This window comes from Anomalospiza imberbis, chromosome 18, assembly GCF_031753505.1.
Source record: "Anomalospiza imberbis isolate Cuckoo-Finch-1a 21T00152 chromosome 18, ASM3175350v1, whole genome shotgun sequence".
NCBI lineage: Eukaryota > Metazoa > Chordata > Aves > Passeriformes > Viduidae > Anomalospiza > Anomalospiza imberbis.
In genome coordinates this window covers 6167023-6176326 of record NC_089698.1, presented here as the reverse complement: position 1 = coordinate 6176326, position 9304 = coordinate 6167023, and the positions used below count along the sequence as shown (strand labels likewise).

General features: G+C 46.0%; 1 long non-coding RNA gene across 2 annotated transcripts in view; it reads left to right on the top strand.

Moving 5' to 3' along the window:
- The first annotated feature begins 2442 nt into the window (after nt 1–2442).
- The window catches only part of LOC137484693 (uncharacterized), a 125565-nt gene continuing 118703 nt past the window's right edge, over nt 2443–9304 (top strand). For both annotated transcript variants that reach the window (XR_011004969.1, XR_011004968.1), the window contains exon 1: nt 2443–2613. This is a non-coding gene — a long non-coding RNA (uncharacterized lncRNA). The remainder of the gene's footprint in view (nt 2614–9304) is intronic.

Here is a 9304-nt window from a genome sequence, read left to right as displayed (position 1 = left end):
GTGTAATTCATCTAAAATTTCTTAATAATATGGTTGCAGCAGTCTTGGAAGGGCTAATTTAATGACTTTCACACACTTAAGGTTTGGTACCCACAATATCCAATATGTTGGTTGCTTAGGAGACAAAATGAAACAAAGCTGAACACATTCATTTTCTCCTTTTTTACTGCACAGAGGATTAATTTATTGCAATATTTTTCTCTGTTAAATGCCTAAGCTTTAGGTGTTTAAACAAATTAAAAAAAAAAAAATCCAAACCCACCCTAACCATCCAGATCCCCTATTAAATCAGCAGATGGCTCCTAGAGCCAAATTAGGGACCTTTGATAGGACCATAAAAGCTCTGCTTTATACAGTGCACATGTTCAGAGTTGGCAGTGTTAAATGAGACCTCCATGCAATCTGCTCTGAGAAATAGCCTGACTGGCACTGACCCCTTCCTTTGTATAATTCAGCACTGTGTCATCAACTGCAATTGCACAGACGTCTCTGCAATTTAGCAGACCTTGTAAGGACTGACTTTCCCAATATTTGTTTAAGATGAACTGTATAAACTTGTTGTTAGTAGTCTGCCAGGGTAAGGGAGATAAGAGTGTTTGCATTGGGCTACAGAAAACACAGCACCTGGGCAAGGTGCACCAAGCCTGTTCCCAGCAAATGTTCTTGTGGCAGGCTCTGCTGCTGATCCTGATGAAGGCAAAAGTGAAGTTCCCAGCAGCATGTCAGGGCAAGACCATGTCTTTTCTATGCTGGGCAGAGGCTCTGAGCTTGTATGGCTGAGTAATTACATTTTATAATTTTTTTAAAGTCTCTGAACTCATCTGAGCAATGCAGGCAGCAGAATGAGGCTGCAGTGGGGTCTGGTTGATCTCATCTCAGTTTTATGTTTGTACAGCCCTACTGCTTTCACCCACGGACCCTGGCACTGCTCATCCCCCCACCCAGCTTCCCCACACGTGTCTGTGCTCATCCTCTCCTCAAAAAGCCCTGAAATGGGGGGTGGGATCCCAGTGTCCACTCCAGGGAGGCTGTGAGCAGTGACCACTGCAGCTCAGAGCTCCAGCCTGGAATTATTTACAGAACTCTCAAAGCTTCTCTGAGCTTCCAAATCTAATCTTAGTTCAAGGAAGGAGAGAAAACACTCCCATTATTAAAACCACGTTGGTTGTTGCAGTTGATCAGAACAAAATGCCTGCTTTTTGCCTCCTGCACAGAAAGACTGGGACAGGGAGGAGTGAGGAAAAAGCCCTGGAACAGCAAGGCTGCTGGTAGCAAATACACGGGCACTGTTTCATTTTTCATTGAGTTTGTCTTTCCTTTCCTTGCTATCTCTTCCTCCCCACAGTATCTCTGCATTGATTTTTCACTCTGCTTGTTTATAAATGTTTATAAAGCATTTAGGGAGCCTTGGGAAAGAAAGGTCTCCAAGTACTTATTGGACTAAGAAGTTAAACACTGGGCTGCTGTGTTCCTGCTGACACTGGGCAGTATTTCAAGCCAGCCAGAGCCCGGCTCTGGGGATGTGGTGCTTCTTGTTGGGGATGGCTAAAGCAGGCAGCATCTTAGCTCAACCTGTGTGCAGCTACTGGTGCTAAGAGCAGGAGGGCTTGGAACAAAACAGTCATTTACAGCTTGGGCAAAACCAACACAGCATCAGATGAGAAAGGAAACAAGCACACGGTATTCCACATTTACTGTTTGCTTTGAGCAGTGAACTTTTTTTCACATGAAATATTAAATGACCTTCTTGTTTTCCCACCCTCTGAGTGAAGCCTTGATGAAATAGGAATGGAGATGTTATTAGGCCAGTAAATACATTTATTGATACTATCATGCTGTTCATTAGAGAAATGAAACAGATTGGGATCTTCCTGTAACTCCCAGGAAAGACACCAGAATTCATCTCCCATGTTTCTGATACCTGGGATGTTGGTGCACTGCAGTCCTGCTTTCACACTAACATTTCTCTCTGCTACTTCTTGTGTATTTCTAATTCCCCATCCACTGTGGCAACCTTACAGCACCCACATTCCTAATGCTGTTGGAAAACTGCATTTGTGAGGGTGGAAATTGGCTCTGCCTGGCACAAGTGCAGGAGGTTCCACAAAGTGCTGAAGGAGCTGGGTCATCTGTTGTGCATCAAACACTGGTTGCAGTGTGAGCTTTTAGCACTGTTGAAAAGCAAAGCATTCACTCTTTCAAAAGAGCTGGGGAATGAGGGAGATAATGAAAGATTATTTTTAAAATCTTACAGCCCCGTTTCCCCCTCATCATCCTTCTTAAACATATCAAAGTGGGCATTTTTGAAACTACTGAGGCTTGGCTGATGCTCTGTTCCCCACCCCTTTTCACACAGCTTCATCCAATTCCTCCTTGACTGGCCCAGCAGCTCATTAGGGGTTCCTGCCCTTCTCTTTGATGGTGCTGCCCTGGCATGTGCTTACCTGGGCCCTCTGCTCCTGGTTTTTACTGGGGTAGGAATCAGGAAAACAGCCAGATGTCTCTGTTGGAGGTGAGTGGAGTGAAGGGCTGCAACTTCAAGTTCCTCCTGCTTCTCCGAGCCTGCTTGGAGTGTTCTCCCTTACTGGAGATGCTCAGCATGACCAGAGCTGGGTAAGTAGTAATTTGAGAGGCAAAGTGCCATCGGTGTGTCTTGAAGCACAGCCAGTGTGCTGTTTTGGAGGGGTTGAGGTTGTCTTCCCAAGGCAGTGAAGCTACAGCAGTTTCCTTCTGTTGCTCTGTGTTCAATGCTCGTTGTTCTCTTTCTTAAGGGTTCACTTTTAGCAAAGTGTTATTTGTCTAACAAATAACACTTGTTGATCCCTCTGCTTTCGTGTGGTGAAGTTCCAGTCTTTAGGGCACTGTGTTTTATTGGAGGCCTGGGTGCTGAAGGTGCCCAGAGATAAAGGCACTGTTCCAGCTGGGGAGTGACAGGGAAAGCCACAGTGGATGATTGTGTGCCATGGATCTGCTTACACCTGTTCTGTGGAGGAAGCTACCAGAGTTAGTCACTTTTATAAAGCAGTTTTCTAAAGGAAGCTCTTTTTTCTTCTGCAGCAGAAATGTTTTGCTTGAAGGTGTCTACTTCACTTTCATCTAAGGATGTTTTGACAGAAAACTTTGGAAAGGAATCTTTGTTTTGACTCCTTTGTTTTGTTTGAGCTGTTTTTTTCAGTGTTTCAGTGAAGTGGTTGCTTGTTTCTAAACAGAAGCATTTTGAAATTTCTGTTCTGCAAAATTATTTGAGATTTTAAGGTTTTGCTCTAATTCAGAGTAGCAGCAATCTTGGAAGTGTCAGGGTACCCAGTAGGCTTAGAATTCATCCATCACCAGGTAGGATATGACATAATTTTGTATAAACTTTGTTTGCAAGTTCTTCTGCTCTTATCTCTGTAGGTCTTTAGCTTGGACTCAGTTGTGAGACTATGGTTGCCAGAATGCCAACTGAAAGGGTCTTCTAGCCTGAGAATTGCATGCTGTTAGGAGTTTCCCTTGCAAAAGAACAAGGTCAACATCCAAAGGGTTTTGATGGAGCAGTGTGGGAGAGGAGAGAGCTGCATGGGCAGGGCTGAGCCTGGGGTGGGTTACATTCAGTTCAGGGTATCCTCCAGTTGTCTGCTCTTTTCTCAGAGCAGCCAGCACTCTCACTGTGCACAACTCCCTCTTTTCATGACAGAAATGATGAGTTTGTGGGGTGTTCTGATGAGTGGGATTGGGAAAATCTTGCTGGCAGGAGGCAGAGCAGGAGCTGCTGTCCCAGGCCACCAACACAGGGCATTCAGGGCTCCTGAACTGCAGGATGTGGCCCCTCTGAGATTCCATGTGCTCCTTAGGCTTTCATATCTTTACTGTATTTTGATAAACCAATAAAGCTCAGAATTATTTTGATTTAGACAGTCCAAAACTTGAAAACAGCTAGACTTACACAGTCAATAAACCAAAACTGTCTCTTCAGCACTGCACTGACAAGGCTCAGAAGAAAGACACACAGAGAACCTCTCCACTAATATTAAACTGATTTGGCCATTTTTATTCTATAAAGGAGGCTGGTTATGAGATTTAAAAAGACTCATATATCATGCTGCCTCATTAATTTTCCATTTGGGCTCAGCTGTCAGAGGATACCATATTAAACTGCTGCCTGGAGTAGTCTTCGGTGGCAGAGAAATGATGTTTGATACCCTTTGCATTTCACACAGTCTGTATAAAAGGTCTCCTTGATTTGCCATCCCTATTATTTTCTGTCAGAGAGCCCTGCACAGCCTCTCCAAAATAATATCACCTCTCCAAAACCCTGAAGGTCTATTTGTGGTTTCCATGGTGACAAAATGACCCATAATATTCTTTGACTACTTCAGTAAATGAAGGACACAACTGGGCCTTTGAAGAATAATAGATTTTTTCTGTTTCTTAAGAAAAGATGTACTTGTGAGCTCAAAGAGAGGAGGGGGAAAGGATGAAAAAGATATTAAGGGAAGAGATTTGCCTTGTAACTCAAAGGACTTGCTGCAAGTGTAGCAGACAGCACTTGTTGAAAAATAGACCTTGAGCCATCTGGTACCAAAACAGGAGTGGGATATAGCCCTTGTGATGACTGAGATGAAGGAGCTTGTGCTGTAACTCATTTTTACAATAGCTGTGCTGCTTAATTCCAAATTCTGTGACACACAGGGCCAGGCTGCAGGTGCAAGTGTGTGGTTAAAACATTTTCTTCCATGAACTGTCAAAACCCTGCTCTGTGCTGTGTGGGAGGGAGGATGGGATTTTCCAGCAGAGCTGGCCTGGGGGACAAGTGGGTGGGAAGGAAGCAGCAAGGCTTTTCTCAGGGTATCTGTAGAATTTGTGGGGAAGCCAGGTTTGCAGGTGGAGCTCTGTTGATGACCTGCCCTCACAGCAGTGCCCGAGCCGGGGGTGCTGGGCAGGGGTCGAGCTGCTGGAGCTGCTGCTGCTCCCTCCCACCACTGTGGGATGTCCAGGCTGCTCTGCCTGCCCCCTCTCTGGGGTGAAAAGCATCCCTTGCTGTATGATGAGCTGTGAGCAATGTGTCCCATGGCTGCTTTGCATAAAACCAGTAAAAGATCTGTAAACTTTCCAGTCCTGTGAGAGCATTCACAGTGTGCTCTAGAAGCAGGATTTTAAATAAAACCACGTGTTGCAGCTGAAGAAACTGAGACAGCAAGCAGGTAACTGAGCTCAGCAGAGCCCTGCAGAACCTTTGTGGGTTTGCTGGGGAGCAGAATGCCAGGAATGACTGTTCCTTCCCCCAGGTACTTTGGGATAATGCTCTTTGCTTAGATAAGCTGTAATTCAGTTTTCTTTAGCACATTCCCAGCCTGCCCAGTGATGCTGTCCATGCCCATTGGCTCTTGGGTCTGGCTGGGATGCATTAGCTCAGACACTGCAGAAAGGGCGGCTCAAGTGCCCCAGAATAATCCCTGTGAGATTCCTGGGCTGCAGGAGCAGGTACTTCCAGGTGGCTCAGGTTAGCCTGGGTGGGTAAAATCCAAACAGCTGAATTATCCAAGCACTGAGGGGGCTGCACTGCAAAGCAAAAATGTTCAGGATGTTCCCCGGAGCCTGTCAGGAATTCCTGCTCCTGGACTTATTGAGCTTTTCTTGTGTTTTCTTTTGGATGGGTTCTAGCACTTTGCCTCCCAGTTCTGGATGAAACAGGGATGTAAAAAAGATGACTAAAACTAGAAATTTATTTCCAGAATGTCCTGGTGTTTAGCAGATGTCCCTGAGATGACTTTAACAGCTCTTCCCACCTCTGAGTATACTAGAGGGGACCGAAGTCTGGTGTAATGAGCTACTCACTATTTATCCCATCTTTTGGTGGATTTTTTTAGATTGGGTATGTCTTTTGCCTGAAAATAAGTTTACAACACTTAAAAGCTCTAACCAAACAAAAACATTAGCATGACTACTTGCTTAATACAGCACTGTAATTGAGGCAACTTAATATAAAAAAAGGAAGAAACGAGGGCAAGATTAAGCCAAATAACCAGTCTAAAACCACATTTGCCACCAACCTTGAAAATCTGAGGCAAAATCTTGCCTGGATCCTCTGTTCCTCACATGTGCATGCCTTTGGAAGGATGATTAAAGTCTGTGCTGCTTCCCCTCTAATGTGAACAAAGCCCTTCAGAGCCCTATTCTAGTTTCCTCTTAGCATCGTGTTTGGCTTCCTTTGGGACTGACCTTTTACTGCCCACAGCCCACCTCCATCCTGTTAGAGGGCCTGCAGAGAGTTACTAAGTTAAACATCATAAATCCCACTATAAATGATTACACAGAGCTTTTCACTAACAATCTTCTGTGGGGATATCAAGCTTGATAGAAGCATAAATCATTTAAAGAACATCTGCCTAATGAGGGGTAACCTGGAACTGCTTCCCTGAGCTTGAATGTACCAAGGGGAAAAAAAACTGTAGGCAGTTGGCCTATTTTAGCTGGTGCCTGCTGATGCAGGCTGGTTTCTGTTGTCACAACTGGCTTTGCTGGCCACATGGGACATGCCCACATTCCCTGATGGTGACATTTGCTTTGCCTGCAGCTCATGGCAGCAAGAATGAAGGATGTAAGCTCAGTTTAGTGCTTGTTGTTGTAAAGAGAGACTGATAATGTGTCTAGACACAAAGTTCTACAGAGGCAGATGGGTCAGAAGAGGAAAGCCAAGCAGGTGGCTTAGAGGCAACCTGAGCAAGGACACTCTGTGGTGTGGGAGCTCAGTTTTGGGAAATGGCAGCAGAACTGGGGAGGCTGAGAGCAGAGGAGCCATGGTTTAGGAGGTGAGTAGGGAATGCAGATGGACTCACCTTGCCAAGGCCTCGCTGGAAACGCGTGGCAGGGCACGACATGTCTGTAATGGAACATGGGAGGGTGCTGAGCACAGCTCATCACCAGTGCAGTGGTTGGGTTTGTCAGGCAAAGAACGAGCTGAATTTGAAGGAGAGAGTCTAATAAAGTTAACAATCAAATGATGACTAATAGATCAGGAAATTGTTGGTAAATACAGGGGTTGAGTTTCCAAGGGAGCCTGATGCATTCCCTAGGATCCACCATGAATGAATCAAGGACTGTCTGTTTGCAGATAATCCTACAGGCACAGAATAAACCCGGCACTGGAAAGGCTCTGTCTGTTCATTAGGTGTGATGGGAAGGGTTTGAGTTTCCCATTGACAGTCACAGCTAAGCCAGCCTGTGACTTTGACCATCTGAGAGACACCTGACTGCTAAACTGATGATGGAAGGCCTCTGGGGTGAGGAGTAGCACATGGAAGCTTTTCCATTCAAAACCACAGGATCATCAGGAAAGGTGTAAATAAACAGCAGCAGTAACCTTGGAATGCAATTGAATCACTCCTGCTGTGTAAATTTGACTGCCAGATGCTCATGGCAAGTCTTCATATCGTGGTTTAAAGCTGCTGCTGCCTGATGATAGATTTAACAGATGTGACTAGCCAGAAGCAGGATCAGGTTTTTTTTTTTTCAAACTAAAGTTCTTGTCACACAGAAGTGGTCAGGAGATTTCAGGAAATCCATTGCCTCTCTGCATAAATAAACCTGCTGGATGTGTGAGGTGTCCATCACCTCACGGTGGGGTCATTGCTAGGTGTCACTGCTCTCTCTGACCTCAGAGATGGGGCCTGAGATCTCACCACTGTGATTAGAACTGAGACAGGGGGGTCAGGAATAGTTCAGTCTTCTCCTTGTGCTGTTGAGGATGAAGTCAATAGAAAGTAAATATTATTGACTGCTGTTTTCATTCAAAAATCAAGATTCATTGAGGTGAATCTGAGGTCAGTAGAAGCTCTCAGGGGGAGGAGACCAATAAATCATGACACTGGATAACACAATATTTGTAATGCAGCTAATTTTGGGTATTGAATGTTATTTGATCTAGTGGGTTTTTCTGTAGTTTCTTTTTTTTTTTTTAATTGTCCTGTTTAACAGATTGGTAGGTTGTACCGTTTAAAAAGACTGGGTAGTCAGGTAGTAGGGCTAATTATCTTGGATCACATACTTCCCTGGGTGGAGCTCTTTCTCTATGTGAACCTTACCTGGGTGTAATTGAGTTCTCTTCATAAAACTGCTTTGTGGAGTGTGAGCATTTGCAAGTAGGGCACAGGTACATGAGATAAGATTTATTTTGGGGAAGGAGGCACAAGCAGAGATGGAGGGGGAACTACTTAAAATACAATCCTTGGCAAGTATGAGTCTTTTATAACATCTTTAATTTAACTGAACCAGACAATGGGTTGGACAGTACTCTCACTAAAGATTTGACAATTTCTTTTGGAGAGAGCTTGCTTTTTTTCCTGTATGTGTGTTCATGGCCTTGACCCATGTGGCTGCACCCTGTGGCTGGGAACTGTGTACCTTCTCTCAGGCCAAAGCAGGGCAATTTGATTAGATTGTCAGCTGCTCTGAATAGCTGCTGCTCCACACAAGTCAGTGGAGTAGAGCCAGGTTGTGCCAGCTGAGAACATGGCCATCATTTTTCCTGAGTCACATTTCCAAGCCTGCTGTGCTCTGGGATTCCTGGGCTGGAGCCAGCCTGTGGTGGCTGCAGGGCAGGGCTGTCAGGATATCCAGCCTTGGCCTGACTCCGCTGCCTGGGCAGCAGAGGGCTGTTTGTTGTGTTCCTGCATCCAGCCCGGGCTCTGATGGGCTGGATTCAATTAGGCTGGAGCTGGAATGCCGAGGAGCTGCTCCAGTCCATGGAAATCAGAGAGGCTGGGCTGGCTTACGGCTGCTGGGGATCAGCTGCTCCTTCTGCCCACAAAGGAGGGGGAGCAGAGGCAGGGAAGCCTTCTCCTTTGTGTCAGTGCATTTCCTGCCCTGCCTGGGGCTGCTGTGTTGGGGTCCAGCCCCCCAGGATGGCTGTCAAGAAGCAGCAAGGGCCAAAGGGGTGGCATTGCCTCCTGGCTGCTGTCCCCATGTCCTGGCAGGTGTTCCCATGGCCCTGCCACGTGCTGCCAGAGCTGAGGGCGTGCACAGATCCATCTGTGGCACAGAGCGGCCATTCAGTGCCTGCTTTGCTGTTACAGAGCATTTCAGCCTTTCTGCAGGGGGTCAGCTGCCCGCTCTGCCTGGCGTCCATGTGGGACAGCAGTGCAGGCTGCCTTTGTGGCTGGCAGCCACGCTCTCCCAACACATACTGCTCTTCTACGAGTGCAGCTTCTGTTTCTTTTTGCCTTTTTTTTTTTTTTTTTCAGCCAGGGGTTGTTTAGGGTTTGGATTGTTATTGCCAGTCACTCAAAGCAGGAATACCAAACAAGGGCTGGCCTCTGCTTGGCTC